General features: G+C 40.0%; 1 protein-coding gene across 1 annotated transcript in view; it reads right to left on the reverse strand.

The window, feature by feature from the left end:
* LOC102676321 (dystroglycan-like) overlaps positions 1 to 5,577 on the reverse strand; it is a 69,938-nt gene extending 64,361 nt beyond the window's left edge. Inside the window, 1 exon segment of the mRNA XM_031509643.1 lies at positions 5,138 to 5,577. The gene's annotated coding sequence lies outside the window, so the exon portion shown is untranslated.
* Positions 5,578 to 17,358: the final 11,781 nt, after the last annotated feature.

Below are 17,358 nucleotides of genomic sequence, written 5' to 3' on the forward strand. Positions count from 1 at the left end.
ACACACGAGACTCCCGCTTCCATTCATTGCTAATTGGCCCGCGGGAGTAACAAGCTATTCGTCGGCTCGTGCTGGAGAATTTCGACACGTGTACGCTCACTTGTACATACATACACGACCGTAGATGACTGTGAAAAGGAAGGAGAGAACGCATAAACTCCACATCCACACATTCATATCCAGAGAGAAAGAAAGAGAAAGAGAGAGGCAAAACGATTAAGCGTGCACAAAGAGTTGCACATGTTGACCGCGAGTGATCGTGATTAGAGGAGGAGGTTGTTTGTCCCCCTCTGAGGGGGAGGAGGGTTTCACCCTCCGACGCACGAAATGATATATCGGCGGACGTGTCAGCATCTGCGTCGTGGCCGGAGGATACGTTGGCGCGTAATCGTAGGATCTGCAGAGGTCACCGCGCCTCTAACGAGTCTTAATGAACGGGCGTGAGAGCGTGAGAGGGCCGCGGCGAGGCGAGCTGCCCGATCTTAATTCCGCGATAGATGAAAAGAAACGACACGCCTTCGGTTTCGCGGAATGGAACGTTCTCGTGGAAATTTGAAAAGGGGAGGAAGGGGGAGAGGGAGGGACATCTTCCATTTCTTAAAATGGCACGCCAACAATATAATATTCTTTGGAGAAGAGAGAGAGAGAGAGAATGGAGAATGATCGAACAACAACGTTGGAAGAAGAAGCAAAGGACTGAAGTGAGCGGTAAAAGATTAGATGAGAGGGGAAGAGTTAACTACTAGTTAACTACTAGTCATTTGTAAGTGATTTTCGAGTGTGTAAAGGATTATACCGTGAAGGACGCGACCATTATCGAAAACCATCTGCATTTCGACAGTAATTACCTGGTTGGAGTTGAAAACGCAGAACGATTTCTGAAAGTTTATCGCCGATTTTATTGAAAATATATAAGGGGCTATATATATATATCCGGAGCTAGGATCAGATGGTGGCAAATATTCAGGCGGGTCGATTAAGTTTTTTCTTCTTTTCTTTTACTACTAAGCTAATCGAATTGACTAATAATCGATTGTCGAAACGATCGAGAGTCGTTAATGACGGTCCCTGGCGGGAGAGGTCGGACCTTTTAAAATTCTATACGCTCTGAATAGGGTGAGGGGGAGGATCGTTAAATGTGTATCGGTATTCGAGGTTGGAGACATAAGTTGGATGGGCTGCAGCTTCGATTAAAAGTTATATTTTAATTTTATTGAAAAAAGTTTAAACGTTACGTTGTGCGATTAGTAGTTGGTTTCGAAGAGAGCTCGTTTCAAATTAATTACCAATAAAAATGCAAATTAACTATTTTTATCGAGGACAGGTGCATAGAAGGGAAATGTAATTACACGTGATGTAATTACAGTCGAATTATTCGATATTGAGCTACGAAAAAAAAAAAAAAAAAAAAGGAAAAAATCGCTTCTGTCGCTGTAGAAAAGAGAAAGAGATTACGTAAACCTTTTCGCGCCCGGATGCAGCTCGCGTGCGAGGGGTTCAGTTTTTTTCAGATAGCGAACGAAGATAAATTGCATTCTCTACCCGTATCTATCGCTGAAAGTTTCGTGATTAATGGAACAAATAAAGAACGGGAGGGACAAAAAAAAAAGAAAAAAAAAAAGAAGAAATCATTCGAAGAACGAAAAAGTAATTACGAATCGATTGATTCCTGATTCATCCGTTAACCATAATAACCAGACTTCTTTTCTAAAAAAAAAAAAAAAAAAAGAAAAAAAAAACGAAAAGAGAAAACAAAAAAAAGAAAGAAAAAAAAGAATAGTGGAGAAGGGCTTTGGAGTAATTCTTTGAGGAAAAAAAGAAGGGCCATTTCCCCAGCTTCCGGCATTTTCTCGTTAACACGGTTCGAGGGATCCCATTGACACGCGAAATTCGCCATGGCAACACGCCCCTCTTGCCTTCTCCTCGCTCTTTCTCTCTTGCTCTCCCTTTATATTCACTCCCTCCACCGTGCGAATCGACACCACACAGCTCGACACTCGGACACGAGGCGTCCGATTTAAAGGAAGTTTGACAAGCGACCGAGGATTTTTCTCCTCGGTCAAACAAAGAGTTCGATTTCACTCGATCCGGCTAACTCGAAAGCGAGGAGGCGACGCGAAAATGGGAAGGGGGATAAAGGAGATAGCGATGATAGACGAGATGAAAGAAGAAAGAGAGAGGAAGAGCAAAAAGAAAATTACATCAGCTGCTCGGCTCCTCGGAGAAGATCTCCTTTCCACCCTTGTGCGTCTTCGTTCTTCCTTCCCCAACACTACACTACACCACAACAGCGTCCAGCTTCTTCCACGAAATTCAACCTTGTTGCCCTTTTGCTTCCTTCCAGGAACCCTCTCTTCTCCCCTCCACGTTTTCGACGTCAACCTACACGATTAACGATTGCACGCCTACCAGACCCGCACGACCGGATGGCAAAACGAATGCGAGAAAGCATAGACGCCGCGGATGAATTGCCTTGTGTGCATCGTCGCCGTCGCGGATATATGAAATTCTATTGCCGCGAGAGGGGGACGTAGGACCGTGTGGCTCGCACGCTGGAAAAGCAGAAATTGCGAATCGGATGAGATTTTTCCACGTTCGATTCGACGACACGGATGAATTGGACGGAATGAAGAATTGACTTTCCACGGCGAGTGGAATACTTCGAATACTATTCGCGGATAATTTTTAATTCCCTTTTTTGTTCCTACTCGCGATGAGTGAAATTTATAATAGGGGTATTCGATGTCAGATTCTTTGAATTGCTCTTCCCCCTCTCTTTTTTAAAATAATTTTGTGTATGTAATCATGATTGTTTTTGAAAATATGTTTTTGTTGTTTATGAATCAAAAGGGAATAGGGAAATTTGAGTGTAAAATTTAAAACGGACATAAAACTTTGGCATTCTTGAGGATTACGAGCCATATGATTGGAAATTCGTATTTTAAATCATATATCTTATAACTTATTGGATGAAAAAAATTCATATATCAGACACTAGTGTATATCGTAATATTTTGCATATCGGATGGCATGTACAATGTACAGTCAGAAGTTGGAATTTATGTTTCGAGAACGAGGATTCGGGACGGAGGACTCGTGTCCTCTGTCCGCAAGAAACATCTGCTACTGGCATAGCAGATCGCTGACGAAGAATGGAAAGACCAGTCTTACACTGCACAGTCACTTTCGAAAACGCTTTATGGAGCTTTGTGTAGTCTGATCTACAATAAACTTCATGGTTTTTCGAGGATAAAAAAAAAGAAATACGAATGAAGAAGAATTTTATGAAATGCTATTCTTAACGATTTATAAATGTCGTCTTTTGAAAAAATGCTAAAAATTTTCGAAATTCTATATTCAAGAAAATTTCTAATCATTTTTTTGAAAATATTGAAGTATATGTGAAAAATGAGTTTCGAATATTTTGTTTTGATAATTAAAAGATTAAATTTAAAGAATTATATATGTTTTAATTTACTCAATGAACGATTACTTTTCATAAAATTCAACTGCAGTATAAATATGTTAATATTGCTTCTAGAGAATTATAAGGAAGTAGGGATAGAATTATAATCGAGAAGAGAGGTTAGATGAGAGGAAGTGAAACAAATTTGCAACCCAGGTGCAACGCAGGTGGATTTCACTTTCGATGGCAACGAGATCGATGCAACATCGTGGAAAAGGAAAAACTCGTGCCAAGTAAACAGGAAGTTCCGTTATGACAATGAAAAGGATAAGGGAATGCGTCGAAGATGGAATAACGAGTTACCATTGAAAGACATCTTTGAAAAATTCAAAACTACTTGTCTATTGACGAAAAACTTAAAAAATAAAAGTTTTCCATAAAAAAAAAAAAAAATAAATTTTGATACAAATTAGACATTTATACATAATAAAATAATAAATTAAAAAAAGGAAATTTATCTCGATATAATTACCAAAGGGTCTATTATTACGACCTATAACATTTATTATCCATTAAAATATCGTAAAATTTATTACGAGTTTTAAAAGCGAATGGCATTACTCCACGTATATGTACAGTTATCGAACTAATTATTATATTTTATCTGGAAACTTTTCGAGTTGAAAGAACTCTGACTATAGCTAATACCGGTTTTCAGTGAATGGTTGTTCTCTAGTGTACATATAAATACTATCGATGTAGGTTTCGAAATATCGGCGATTTCGCTTGAATGAACGATTCATTATCATTTCCAGCGAAATACAATTCTACGTTTACAATGTTCACGAACGATATAAAAGCGTGAAAAGATATAGGGATTGTATAGAAGGAATTAAAAAACATGCGTCGTGGTGTATGTTTGTTGAACGCATGAAATATAGTCGAACGTGTCCCGTTCGAAATGATAAACTGCGGTCTTTCGAATGATCGGCTATTGGCCTATCGATGGATATGAATCAATCGGTTAACGAAGTAATCGATCCCTTGTTTTATTGTCATCGATACTCCCGCGATACGAACGGTGACAAGATTCAAAACGATCGTCAACATCGATTCGCGATATTCTGTTGTTTAACGTAACGTGAGCGTCTATTGTCAATGGAAGCTTACCGACTGACTCCTACCATTTGCTTGCTTTAAAAACTACCCATCACCCTATATAAGTATTTAATACGCGTTCGATCGTAACGGATAATTCATTCCGAAATTTAAAATCAACGTACGTTAAAAGAATACGTACTGACGAGAAAGAGATAATTTTTTATTTTCGATAAACGAGAAACATAAACACGTTGTTACTTGAAAAAGAGATCCTCATATATACGCAGAAAATTGCTACAGACACAATGGTGGTGGACAACAAACAACAAAGGTGAATCGTTAACCTTCGTTTAATCCGTGGTAACTGTGATCCGGACAACGAGAGCAGCTGTTCCGAAAGTATGGACGAGTTTCGAGGCCGAGTCGGCCTCGATCGAAAGTAAAAGCATGTAACCGTAACCGGTATCGGCGCGACGAAACCACGGTATTTATAATCACGTTACAGCTTGGTTATGGGGATCTCTTTTTACGTCGCGACACGATGGCAGCGGTGGCGGTGGTCGCGAAAATAAGTACGAAAGAGTCATGTCGCCTAACCTATCGCGCGTTTTTTGTTCTTTGTTCACTCACCTAGCGGGATGCGTAGAGCCGGCCAGCTCCAAAGCCAGACAGAGAAACGTGTAGCCAGTCCTCACGAGCGTGTAAAATCCCGTATGCTTCTTCTTCCACCACTGTATTCGCACCGACGAGAAAGACGCACGCTCCACGCAAGCCGGTCGAGAAAAGAACAGCGACAGCAGCGGCGGCGCCGGCTGCAGCCGAACTGAAACGATGTACTTTTTTTCTCTCTATCTCTCGGTGTCTCGTTCGACCGGCCTTGTTGCGAGCACGCACGGGTTAGCGTAAAAATTCGTGAGGGTGAAAAAAATGAAAAAATAAGAGAACTACACCACCAGCGACGACAAACGAGGACGACGAGCACCGCGACGATCCGCGTAGGCGCTGGGCGCGTACTGTGCCGAACGAACGAAAGCAGTATGGCGCCCGGCGGCTTTCCTGCTGCGCGCTCGCTCCTCTTTGTCCCCTTCCACGCGCATCTATCCCGCTCTTACCGTTCCATTGGCGAGCCTTTTCTCTATCTCTCTCTATCTCCGTCCGATACACGACTGGTTTATGGATCGTTTGACTTTGTCTCTCAGCAAGCGCCCACCACGTTATCCCTAGTGATGGGCATTTGAATAGTTGCCTCGTAAATTTTCAAATGCCACAGTTTTATGAAGGTTTGAATTATATTATTGTTGTTGGGATTAGAAGAAATTATTCCAAATTTATTTACGAAATATTATGAATTGACATCGATCGTAATATTCGTCATCATTTTAAACATTATTACCTTAAGTTCTGGATATATAATTCTGGAAATATAATCACGTATCATAAAATATTCGTATTTTAACGCATTTTTCATTGCAAATCAACTAAACAAATTCCTGTTTAAATTCTCATCGCATAATGAAACTAATTCGATGTTTCTCAAATCCATCACTATTTACGAAGCTTCTTTCTTTCTTTCGTATTAATCCATTGCACTTCCTATCTCTCTCTCTCTCTCTCTCTTTCTCTCCATGCCACCGAGCCACTCTGTCTTCGTCATCGTTCCTTAGCACTTTCTCTCTTTTTACTATTGCTAACAGATTCATCCTTCTTCAACCAATTTTAGTTATATTAAATTTCATCCTCGTCTCTCCAGCACCGAATATATCGAACGTCTTCCTTTCACGTTATCTCCATCCTCTTTTCACTACATAGATTTCCCCTTCCAACTCTTCGCCCATAGCTCCCCACTGCATAGCCTGTCTGGAGGTGGAGGAGTGGGAACGGACAGCGACGAACGTGTAGGACGGAGATGAACGAAGATACTTTCCGTTAGTGCCGCCGGTTACCAGCCAATCAGAGTGCAGCAGGAGCAGTGTCCCCTACGAGGTCGCGCGACCAGACGCCTCGCTTTCCCCAAGAGAACGCGGCAGCGTGGGTGACAGAGAGATGAGATTAAAATTAGATCGATTGTCTTTAATAACTTGCACCGGCGCCTATCGTGCCGGCCGGTGTTTCGCATTAACGAAATGCAACAGTTAGGACCGAGTCCGTTATATCATCGTGATCGATCATCAACGTCGTGTCTATCTTTATCTCGTCCACGCGATAAAACGAAGATGCACGATAATTTTCGAGGAGAGAAAGTACGAGAAAAAGGTGTGAATAAAAATTAACGATACGATGCTACTTCGTGTAATATGTTTATAAGAAATTTAATAAAGATGATAGATCTTGGTATTCACGAAATTAAATATAAATTCGATTCATATGAATACATTTTTATTTTTAACTTCCTCCTTATGCAAATTTAACGCTTCGCGTTTATCTTTGAACGTGTAGGATGAGCCTTTACGTGTATTGGAAAAAATTTTAAGTAAGCGTTTTTTAAAAATGGATATTTGCATTGAAGAGGGAAAATCTCGCGGAATGGATCGGTTAAAGGAACGCGAAGTAGGCGTTCAGAGGAACACGTGGGCATTCGTGTGATGCAGAAAATGCCAGGGAAACGAAGACAACCAGGGGAACGTAGCACGATAGATGATTCATTATATTGCTTATGGAATATTAACGAAAACGAAAGAAGGGAGAAAAAAAAACATATCAAATGTATTCGTAGGAACGCTTTTGAATGGACGCCTACGATACTCGTAAATATTTCATGAATATCCAAGGGAGAAAAAAAAAAAAAATAATTTAAAATATAACGTCGATATAAATATAGTTTTACTTTTAATCACAGTTAAACGAGGCATCGTGTTGCCTTAAAATACTCGCAACTAATATTATTAAGTTTTATTACACGATCGCTTAATCGTATCGTCAGAATTAATTCAATTATCGATCGTGGCGCGATAACGATTATCGATTTTCTTCGACGCCTCGCCCAAGAAAAATCGTCTCTTTTAACGAAGCTTTTAATACAGGCATACGTGCAAAAGTTGCGCTTCATTTCCTCGAATATTTGAACGGGACACGGCGATTGCACGGAAGTTGCGCCGGAATATTGATTTCGTTCGAGTGACTGTCTCGACAAACCGATATTTGCTTAATTTGTCAACGTGTTCGAACCTTAATCAATCCTTAACCCTGCAATTTTATTTTTTCCTTACGTCAATTTGGATTTAAAAACTAGTATACAAAAAAATTCTAAACAGATTCGTTGCGTGTACATATTTTTCTTGCCCGTTAATACAATTTCGATTTTCACGTCGAATTTTATATAAATGCGAAATAATTCGTTCAAATGAAAGTTATATCGACGACAACGAAAATTGATTACAATAAAATTCGGGAAAATGGAACGAGAGGACGACAGGATTAAATCTGGAACAAGGTTGGCTAAATTAAAGTCCCAAATCGTTTCGAAAATCCGATGGAAAATTCCCCAGCAGAAGGGAACGATTTATTTGCCCGCAATTTTCTTTCCTTCCTTCCTTCCTTCCTTCCTTCCTTTCTTCTTTCTCTGGAGGAACAACTTTCGCGTTTAAAGCGGCCACGATGGAACGTTTCGCCGTGGAGCGCAGGAATCCGATAACGTCGGAGAAGTTGCCGTGTTCCCAGGAGTTTCGATCACGGAAACGTGGCCCACCGTCCGCGAAACAAACCTGCGGAGGAGGACGCGAGCTCGTCCACGAACGTCGTCCAAGATACAGGGTAACAACGTTCGTAGCCTCTTCAATTTCGTCGCGCGAATCACGGAAGGAAAAGATTACGTGAAACGAGCGCCCGGGGAGCACAAATCCTCGAGTTCCACCTTTTGAATCTTTTATTTAACAACTCGAGTTGCATCCTCCTGTGGAGGAGAGATAGCGGAAGGAGGATAAGAGGAGAGAGAGGACAAGTCTCGCGAGAAAATGGATGGAAGAAGAAGGGGTTCGAAGAAGAGGAGGAGGAGGAAGAGAGTTTCTGGTCACACTGGATGAGGAGCAATATCGTTGAGGAGAATTTGAAATCGGGGCTAATAGAAAGGAAGGAGGAACGAACGAAATAAGAGGCGGTCCATGGGGATGGACGGTCCCCTTTCATCTCCATGGATGCAGACCCTCAGTGATCCTCAACCCTGACAGCCCGGTTCCCGTAATTGCATGGAAATCCGGTTGGATGATTCCTGTTGGTTCGGGCGTGGACGTGACGGCGATGCCTCTCGAGTAAACATAGCCTCGAGCCAGCTCGACGACGACGACGACGAACATAGCAATAATAATATTATTCTTAATTTCGCGATACGACGTAATTACGGACGAATGGAATGATTACTGTCGATCGATGGTTTTATAGAAAAAATAAGAGACGTTAAATTAGACGAATGATTTCTGCTTCTGTGCACCCGATCCACTTGTAGAACTGGAAAAGTCGAGTTTTCGTTCCTTTCGTTTTCTTCGCTCGTTTCTTCTTTTTTCTTTTTCTTCCTTTCTGGTTATTATTGATGGTATAAGTAGGTCTACACAAGTTGGATATATAGTTATTTATGCAAAATTACAGCGGTGTATTTATGGGAACGATAACGCGGTACAGGCTAGTTTATTTCTCGATTCTCGAAATGCGATAAATAAGTTAATCGGCCGTTCCACTTGTATGTATTCTTTTTTGTAATCGAATTAATCTCTCCAATCACTCTTTTTCGTAACATAAACCTACATAAATTGTCACGATTGTTTTAACTTGAAACGTATTGTTGTAAAAATTCTAATCTATGATTCAAAGATAAGTATCTTAGAAGTAGTTCCAGCAAAATGTCATCGTAAATGAGAAATCGTCGAAAATCGGCCGTGACCGCGACATTAATCGACTAGCGAGCGTCATAAGCGCGTGCAGCGACCACAGGTAACCGCAGCCAATAATTTCTGCAGTTTATCTAGTTGAAACATCGCGATGTGGAACATCATTTCCATTTACTTTTTTAATGCTCGAACGATTCAAAAGTCTTTAGGCTATCTTGCCCGGTAATAGTCTTGAGGCCCGGTGATCTAGAGATCTAGTTGTTAGCAGTTTTTGGATGCCTTAGTAAGTAGTCTAGTTGTCTAAAGATCTAGTAATTCTGAGATCCAGAGACTCCAATGGTCTTAGTAATCTGCCCAATAATCCACTTGTCCATTAGTTCGAAGATCTTGAGATCCAATAGTCTTAAAAAATCATTAGTGATCCTGAGATCTAGGAATGTTACCGAATTTGTACATTGAATAATGATAATCGAAGTCTGTGGCATTTTTTCTTAACTTTTTCTTGGTAAAGTGAAACCACTGCTCGAATCACAATATCGTACAAGTTTCCACGGAACAGAATCGAAAGTTTAGCTTCGGAATCCCAGGAGGGCGAGTCCTCGAATTCTCGTCATTTCGCTCGCATCGCTTTATTTTCTCCATTTCATTCCTCTTTCCCTCGAGCGGATTTAAAACGCGACACGTATTCCGTCCAAGGAGAATGTTTCGCCTTCAAGATTCTAGGTTTCTGGATTATTCAACAATCCCTTTCCCCATCCACTCATCTTCGAGCATCTTTTCATTTCTTTTTTCGCGGAAACGTTTCATCCTTTCAAGAATGTTTGCCCCAAATAAATTTAACTCGTTGTCGAAACAACCTTGTTTTCCTATTTTCGCGTTTCATGTTTTCGAAATCTCCATCACATTGCTCGTCGATCGGAAAAAACGATCGAAAATCGAGAATCAATCAATTTGCGACTTGATTAAAAATTGAAAGAAAAATTGAGCGAATCGATTTACGCATCGTTCAATTCTTTTCGATTCTTTTCAATGTATTTTGAAAAATGTCGTTTGATGAAATTTTTAAGGAACGTACGAAATAAATCGCGACTCGATCGATGAAATATTTTCCCAGAGATTTGTTCCTTTTATCCTATCGTTTACTTAATTCCAAAAAGAAAAATGGCGTGTCAATTTTTCAAAAGAAAGTTGGAAGTTTAGAAAAGAATTAATAACTGTATCGTAAAAACGTTTCGCAAAAATGATTTCGATTAAAACTAATCTCGTTCATCTCAAGCAAGATTACTTCCAATTAATCCTATCTCTATGTGACTTTCGACGAAGCGACACATTTCGACGTCTCTCTGATTCACTCACGAGCAAAGCAGTGAGACATAGCGATCGGTGTTTGCACGAAGCCACGCCAAGACTTAATTAATCGTTACGCGGTGCAAGTCCTCAAGGATCTCGTGGAATTTGCGCCATTTACCATCCCCGTTTCGCGCATTAAGAAACCACGTTAAAGAATCCTGAAACGAATTGGATTCATAAATTATTTCCCATTAGAATCGACTTAAAGTTAATCCGCCCTATTTCCAATCGATACGAATTAGAATTATCTCTTTACGAAACTTTTAAATGATCGTCTCGTGCATCAATTCGACAAATCTTACGACGAATTATTAATTATTATAATATTATCCGCGAATAATTTCCAATTTTCAACGAAAATTTATATTCTCAGAAAAGAAAAAAATTCAAGAAAAATCTTTCCGTAAAAACCTTACCATTATTCGTACGGTTAAAAACGTACGGTTAAAAAATAAATTCGTAAAATTTATCGAGTCTCCTCTCGTTCGAACTCCGTCACAATTTCGATTCGAAAACAAATATTACGCGCGTATATATTACACGTTCGAGCATCGAATCCCCTCCATTCGACCGATCCGTAGTAAACAAAACACGAAACCTCATTAACCATTTCCAAGAAATGGAAACACGACTCGTCTCAAAGTCGAAGCGGTGCTGCGCAGTGTATATAAATTTATTTAGTCGGCACGTGAAATTCCTCGAGTTCAGACGGGTACGCGGCAGGAAGAGCGGCCGTATATTTAACGTAATTATAATCCGCGGCGTGGCCGGCAGTTGTGGTCGAGAAGATCGAACGTATTTTCCACACGATTATTAACGATATACCCGCGACTTGTAACGCGGCATCCCAGGATAATATCAATCTTTGATACTTGAAACGGAAACGGGTTAACGGGTGCCGATCGAGTTACCGCGAGGCGGATTAAATCGGATTCCAACGCCCGAATCGTGATTCGAAATCGTCTCCGTTTGTTCCGCGCGTTATATTCGTTGGAACACGTTGATGGAATTACGCAGTTGACCGATCGGGAGGAGGAGGAGGACGGAACGCATTGTCCGAGAGCCTGCCTCATTTCGCTTGGATCCTCTTGGATGGGTCGATTTTGGAATTTTTGCAACGAGTATCGGAATCGAGATCGTTTCCAACGTATGGAATTAGTTGAAGTCGCAGTAATAGGAAGTAGAATATGCGGTAACGTTTGTTTGATATATTTATGCGTCGTTTTTCCTTCGAATCGATCACAATGGAATGTTATAGATGATAATAACGCGACGATTGTTAAGAAATTATTGCTTGAGAAAACAGTATGGATTCTCTCTCTCTCTCTCTCTCTCTCTTTCTCTCTGCGATTATATAGGTTTACGAATATTGCGTATAGTTTGTGGATAGGTGTTTTTAGTTATCGAATCTATCGGAAATTGTAGCAAATAGTTTCGATCGAATATTGCAAATTTTGAATTACGTATAATTGTTCGATCATTAGGGATCTTATTAGTTATTGGTATATTAATAATGTCTTGCGTATTATTTTATTAAAATTATTAAAATTTTAGCAATTAGTTTGAGAACGTAGTTTTTTTTTTATTTTAGCTACATTTGGAATCGATTCTGGAAAAATGTTTCCAAGAAGAATTCAATATGTTAATATTAATTATATTTTCGTTGCTTTCGATGATCAAAATTCTAATTAAAGTCTTTTTAATTTACGACGAGATTATGTTTTATAATTAATATAATTATTAAAGAATGAATTATTTTTATTATTTATTATTTCATTATTCATTTCGCCTCGTTTATAATTTCAAATAAAATAGATAATTGTCACGTATCGTTGATTTAATGAGTATTTCAAAGCACGTGAATCGCAGAAATCGGTTTATCGTTATCCGAATTCAATTAAACGTTTAGAAAACAGTTAATTATTACGTCGTTTATGCGTGTTCAATTTTTCCATCGAGGAAGAAAAAGAGTTAATTACAAGTTTACCTCAATTAATCGTATACATTCCACTTTACAATTAGAACATTTATTCGACTTTTTATTAGGTCAATCAATCATCATTAGGCTATCAATTAAGTTTACACGTAAAAAGGATCTACGAAAACGTAATCTCATCGTAAATTAAAAAGATTTTAATTAGAATTGACTATATCCATCGAAAGCAACTATAATATAATTAATATTAACATATTGAATTCTTCTAACTTGGAAATATTTTTCCAAGATCGATTCCAAACACCAAAAATGTAGCTAAAAAAAAGAAAGAACAATGTCTTTAAAACAACACCCAATTCAACGTGTCAACCCTAAAAACGAAAAACACCCCAACACTGGTGGAAATTGCGGAAGATATATTTCCATCATCGGTTTTTTTCAAGATTATTTTCACCATAGAAAAACGACAAAAACGTTTAATTGGGTTAAAACGTCTGTTGCTTCGCGTTACAACACAACTAGGCCCTTAATTGGTCGTGCACACACACACACGCAACAAAACAGAGTTCACAATTATTTTCTCGTTGCCATTTCGACCGGCTTATTGGCCTTCTCCATCCTCCTCGAACGAGAAAAAGAAAGAGAGAGAGAAACCCTCGTGTTCGTCACGATATTTACGTACGGCTTTATCAGTCTCGTTAGCCCCGAACCACGCTATTCAATTTCGTAGGGTTTCCTGGCGGGGACCTTGATCGAAAGGCCCGCCTACGATCAAATCGAAATTTCCCCTGGAACAGTGAAAATACGCGAGTATTAAGGAAAACGCGAGGACAGACGAAATAATAACCCCGCAGGGGCGAAGTGTTATTGGCTCGATCGCATTTTTTACGATATTTCAGGGGAAAATATTTTTGCTCGTGCATAGATGGAGAAATCTTAGCTTCGAATAAGTTGAATTTTTTTTTTTAATTTTTTTTATTTGAACAAGATTAATAATTAATGATTTTTATGGGGATTAATGCGGATCTTGAAATCTATCGATGCGATTTTAATCGGCGATTAAATTTATTATCCACTCTTTTTTCAACGAATTCTACGTGACTTCGTAGTTTTTGGAAATAAATTTTGTATCAAAAAATAAAATCAATATAATATAGAGTTAAAATTTAAAACTATTGTCGATATTTTTCTCTTCTTTGACAAACGTTAAATTCGCAGCACTAAATTTGTTGAATTTGTTGAATTTGTTGAAGGAGTGGCGTTCTCGAAATTCAAGTTGGAGGGATTTGAACGATTCCAATTTTCGTGAGAAATTTTTCCACGATTCCCTAGATTCGCGAGAATCTCGCGTGGGTGAAAAGCGATTTATCGGGAGGGCAGGATTTTCGGGATAGATGGATGGAAAGTGGGAGGAAAATGGGAGGAATCGGCGACCGTGGCAGGAAAGGAAACGTAACGTAACAAGACCATCCTCGTTACTCGTCGTCTGTTACGAAGAGAAGGAGCACTCGTCTACGTTTGAGTGGCTCGTTTTCCGGTCGGGAAAGGGTCTTCTTGGAGGGCGTTACGACGAACGGAAAGAACAAAACCGGCCGCGAAAGTCGTCAAATAACGTGGAAGATTTTAATGAAACACCGGCCAGATGCGAAACAATACCGAATTTTTACGCCCAGAGAGCAACAAAAACAAGAAAAAAGAAGAAGAAGAAGAAGAAGAAAAAAAGGAAACAAACCAGAAAAACGGACCAGCTGTTACTCTCACTCCAACTCTGCGAACGACCGTGGAAAAATTTCCTAGAAGAATTTGAAATTAAAACCTTGGTAGCCGGAACCATCACCGGGCATAAATCAACCGGAAAACTGATGGATCGCCACCTCGTTCTAATAACTTGGATGAAGACCTTATTCTCTATAACACCGTTGGATAAATATTAACATCGATTAAAAATTAACTCGAATGATCAAAATATTTCTATTCGATACAATTCTCGATTAATCGAAACTTTTAAAAATTCTCGATTAATGATCTCCACGGGGATCAATGCGGGTCTTAACAATCGATCGATATGAACAATTTTAATCACCGTCTACGTTTAAACTTATTACCCATTCTTTCCAACGAATTCTCCTCTACGTGGAGGAGAATTTTATCCTAATATTATCCACAATTCCATCGTATAACACTTCCAACCAACCCCTTTTTTTTTTTTTTTTTTTCCAAACCAATCAATCGTTTATCCAAAATTCAACGATATTCCCAATCGTCGACGCTGCGCTTTCTTCGAACGAATCGTTCGAGCGATTTCAAAGGGGAGGGAGGGGAAGACGTTTCGCATCGCCTAATGTCCTTCCTCCACGATTCGAGATCGCGTCCCGATATATCCCTTGGGGACGTTTCCCCGAGGATTCGAAGGGGGTGGCGGTCGCACCTGAAATTCGACAATCCAAACACGGATCCCGGCTTCCTTGTCGAGTGCGCACACGTAGCCTGGGCCACGAGAGAGATCCGCGTCTCGGATGACTAATCCTGGCGCCCGGCCAGCACGGATTCGCATCACGCGAGAGAAACACAGGGAGAGTTGTGTGTGTAGGCCTCCGTTCCCCCTTCCTCCCCTGTGTCGATTCCAAAGATCAACTTACTAGTAGCTACTTGATTTTGTACACCGGTTTCACGCCGATTTACCAATGAAAATCGTTTCCAAATCGTTGGGATGACGTTTGCCTTCGATGGCCCTCAAATTTTCGTACGAATTTTTGGAAGAAATAATTACGATGAATCTAATCGAACAATTTCGTAGGATTCGTAGAATCTGTTCGAGGAAAAGTTTCGATCCCTCGAATTGAATTAAAGATATATCGGTAGTTAATAAAAAAATGTATTGTTCGTGAGATCGAAACACATGTCAATTTGCATGCTCGTTCGTGTATATAATTGCTTAGACGCAGTTGGCATGAAGCGAAACTAGGATCAATTAATTGTCTCTGAAATTAGAGTTAGCTCTTAGAGCTCTTGCACGCGAATTAAATCGTTGACAAGTTTAAGGAAGCGAAACGGGATCCGCGAGCAAGAATTACACAACGCGTATCAACCATCTTGCGAGTCTAAGATTCAATAGCTATTTTCAAAATTTGCGACGAATCCTTCGTTCGATTCTTCGTCGACTCTTCGTGTGAATGGATTAGGCGAGATTCGTCCGATTTCGAATAACGTTTCCAAGCGATCCTTGTGCTACGCCCGACTCTATATTCGTGCCTATATTTGCGCGTACGCGCGCGGACACTCCTCGAGTTATTTATACCGGAATCTACTCGAACTCTGGGTCGGGTTGGGAAACGAAGCGACGCTGCAACGGCCACGGTTTCGCGCGTTTTAACGCGGATTAACCCCTTTCTTTCGATGGACACTCTACCCCCTCTCCTGCTAAATTTAGCCACGAGGAGGAATAATTAAAATAAATAAAAATTCTTCTCGAAAATTAAAATTCAAATTCAAATTCGTTTATTTCGAGTCAATGATTCAAATATATACTCCTCCAAAAGTGGAACTCGTATACAAATTTATCATATATCTTTGAAGGAGAAGGGGGAAGAATTTTCGTATACAGATTCCTTTCGTTTTCTTTCCATCAGGCTAGCCTCGTTTCATACGTAACGCTTCCATCCATCTTGAAATAACTGTCGTAATTAATATATTCCAGCTCGAAGAATTCTCGCGTGAAAGAACGGACGAAGGGTACGCGTGAAATTATACTTTCATTCATGCGTTACATCCCTTGCCAGGGGAGGGGGTTACGGGCGATTGTTATCCGAAACGAGGCAATGTCCTGTAACGTATGAATGGAAAGTTGGAAAGAGCAGGATGCGCGTGGTGAATGCAAATCGATCGAGCTTCCTGCGATTCGACGCGCACACGGGGCACGCACGCCCACTAATTTCCACTTTTGTTCCACGTGGAAATTACCGATTAATGGAAAGCCGTGTATACGATAAAACGCACGGTCAATGTTTTCGGCTTCGACTCGTCCTCCTCCTCCTCCTCCTCCTCCTCCTTCTCTAATTAAGATCCAATCCAGCTCCGTTTCTCCTCGATGCCTAGCAGGATCGATGCGATAACTCGATTGTTTCCAGTTTCCCTTTTTCCCTTCGTTCGAAGATGTAATTTCGATGAGTTGAGTCGAAAAAGTTTCAGGAGGGAGGATTAATTGTTAATCGAAGCGTTCGATTCATTCATTCATCAACTTTTATCGAGATTATCTAAATGTGATATTACATTGATATCTTTCTTGATTTATTTCTTATTTAAATTGGAAACGATCTTCTAATTTCAAACATGACTTTTCCATAAATCCAATAATTTCTATCCCACTTCCTCTCCTTCCTCGTGTTCCTTATTATCAACGACACCGCGAATTCCATTGTGCCGTCTGTGCAATGTAAACTCGTATCCGGAATTATTCCCGCAGAATGCAATGTTATTCAATTATGAGAAGCGTCTTGACTATTCGCGGGAGGATGAGTAATATTTAACTGTCCCTTAATATATAGAGAACAGTTGGCACCGAATTCTAGACGCGACAGACCAGAAACGAGCAGAAATAACTCCCAGGCTACTTTCCGCTTTGACAAATCCCCCCTCCCCTTTTCGATTCTCCCTTCACCTTCGCTGAAACTTTCGCCGATTCACTCTGTTTAAACCATTCTCAAAAACACAGTATATTTCTCATTCTCTGAATATATATATATATATAT

Source organism: Apis dorsata, unplaced genomic scaffold (assembly GCF_000469605.1).
Source record: "Apis dorsata unplaced genomic scaffold, Apis dorsata 1.3 scaffold_165, whole genome shotgun sequence".
Lineage (NCBI taxonomy): Eukaryota > Metazoa > Arthropoda > Insecta > Hymenoptera > Apidae > Apis > Apis dorsata.